General features: G+C 42.7%; 1 long non-coding RNA gene across 1 annotated transcript; it reads right to left on the bottom strand.

Moving 5' to 3' along the window:
- Window positions 1-281: 281 nt before the first annotated feature.
- Window positions 282-2,366, bottom strand: LOC307216185. The gene is made up of 2 exons (XR_013838985.1): window positions 2,269-2,366; window positions 282-1,044 (listed from the first exon to the last, which is right to left on the bottom strand). It is a non-coding gene; the product is annotated as an uncharacterized lncRNA (long non-coding RNA).
- Window positions 2,367-2,571: the final 205 nt, after the last annotated feature.

The raw sequence follows: 2,571 nt of genomic DNA on the forward strand, positions 1-2,571 counted from the left end.
ATACGGACCTTTGTTGGCAAGGTGATGTCTCTACTGGGCTCTGATTAGAGTATCCCAATTACTGGAAATGCAACAGCAGTTGTCATTCAGTTTGCAACTGAAGGGTTAATTCTGTTCTCAGTGTTAAGTCTACTGAGTTTGGGGTGGGGGCCCATAGTTTAGCAACGGGCAAAGGTAGCACATGGCTGTGCAGTTCTGAGGGAGCTTTTCCTCTATATTTTTGGTTGTATGTTTCTCTGCTATGTAAAAGGCTTGATGTAAGAAAGACAAAATGTCTCCGGTCCTTTGTCTTCACTGTGTTTTTGTTCAGTTTTGCTCAGTAAAGTGTTAGCAGGATTTCTATTCTCTTGGGACTCTGTCTGCATTATTTAACAGACTTTGCTAGCACCACTGACTAAGGGAGGTTCTGCTAAATCTAGGTATGAAGCTTAAGTTCTGTGCTGAACTTTGAGTCTGGATGTGCCACAAACTTAATTGGATGTGGATCCCTCCGTGAATATTCAATTTACTGCTAACGGCAGTGTTCCATTCTGCTCCACTGCATATTCTGGTTCTGTGGGCAGGCTTCCATGTAATATAATATCACAGGGGGCTGCTTACATAAAACATCATGGTTGTTCTATTAGAAACAGATGGCATCTTCATGGGTTCTCACACTCAGTTTGTTCTGATATCATGATAACCTGGCAAGGGGTTCATGTCACCATTCAACAATTTGTTAGCCTTTGTCTGACAATTGTCTGAGAAGAAAACCCAGAGAGGTTTGCGTGTATGAGTTCCTGGTTGGTGATCTGCCAGTTGCCTAGAAGCTTTCCTCTTCCAGTTTTCATGTGCCTGTATGATTTTCATGATAAGGTGGGTTCACAGCAATTTATATGCCACCAGAATGACATAATTAGAAGCATAGAAGCAGTTTATACCAAGTCTCCTGTTGGTCTGTTGGTCCATCTAATTCAGCAGGGTCCCCACCGATTATCACAGGTTCTCCAGAGGTTCAGAAAGGAGCATTCCCAGCCTTAAGTGGAGATGCTTGGGACTGAGCTTCTATGGACAAACAATGTGCTATGCCACTAAGCCAAGGCCCATAGTGATAGGAGGGGAAATGTGTTTTGTACTAGAGCAAAGCTTACAAAACATCTGATAGCTAATACATATTTTTGAAAAATAATAAAATTTCTCAATTAAAGTTGGATCATGCTTCAACGTTGCATGTGGATGAGTAGTTGCCTCAAAAAGGGGACTCTATTAATCCAGTTCAGTCCCAGTTTAATCCAACCAATTGTGGCGCTGTGGGTTAAAGCCTCAACGCCTAGGACTTGCCGATCGAAAGGTCGGCAGTTCGAATCCCTGCGGCGGGGTGCGCTCCCGCTGCTCGGTCCCAGCGCCTGCCAACCTAGCAGTTCGAAAGCACCTCCGGGTGCAAGTAGATAAATAGGGACCGCTTACCAGCGGGAAGGTAAACGGTGTTTCCGTGTGCGGCTCTGGCTCGCCAGAGCAGCGATGTCACGCTGGCCACGTGACCCGGAAGTGTCTCCGGACAGCGCTGGCCCCTGGCCTCTTAAGTGAGATGGGCGCACAACCCCAGAGTCTGTCAAGACTGGCCTGTACGGGCAGGGGTACCTTTACCTTTACCTTTTATTAATCCAGTTCAGTCCCAGTTTAATCCAACCAATTGTTAAATGAATGTACCGATTAAATGAATATGATTTTCTGTTTTACACTTTAAAATACTCATTTAAATATCCTTAAAATATCAATGACTGCCCTTCTTCTCTTTCCATGGTTCATTTTGCATATGTTAAACCCTTGCATATTGTCCATAAACTAAACCACTCAGTATTCCATTATTACATCTATCAAAACTTATTTACACTGTTGAATTTATCTTAATGCTGCCAACGTTTTCAAGTGTACACAATTTCCCTGCATATATTCAATAAACATTTTCCAATCTTCTCTAAACGTATGTTCTTCTTCTTCTCTTACGCTATATGTTACGTCTGCAAGCTGCACATATTCCATCAACTTAAGTTGCCATTCTTCTTTGGTTGGGACCTCGCTCGTTTTCCATTTGGGGGCTAGCAAAACACAGGCGGCAGTAGTGGCATACATAAATAACGTTTTTGACACCTGGGAATTTCTGTCTGAATTATTCCCAACAAAAAGGACTCTGGGTTTTTCTTTTGAAAAATACTTTTAAGCATGTTTTTCAATTCATTATGGATTATTTCCCAATACTCTTTTACAGGTCCACCACATGAAAAGTACCGTTTTTCATGTAGAAAGCTTATGTATCAGGAAGTAGAGTTGTGCCCACACAAAGAAGACAACTTGAGCCACGACTTTCTTTTATCATACAAAGGAGCTCTGGTGTGAATCACCAGATGGAAGCAGTTCTGATATGAACAGGGCAAGTCTACTCTGCCATAGCTATAGGCAGTAACTGACTTGCCTCCATCCTTGCTGGCCACAAGCTTGCATGAGGTCATTGCTTACATCACAAAAGCAGTTGATTGTGAGCTATTTTCACTTGATCCCACTGTGTGTACTGTAAGCTTGAGTTCAGTATGG

Source organism: Podarcis cretensis (assembly GCF_951804945.1).
Source record: "Podarcis cretensis genome assembly, chromosome: 5".
In the NCBI taxonomy this organism is placed as follows: domain Eukaryota; kingdom Metazoa; phylum Chordata; class Lepidosauria; order Squamata; family Lacertidae; genus Podarcis; species Podarcis cretensis.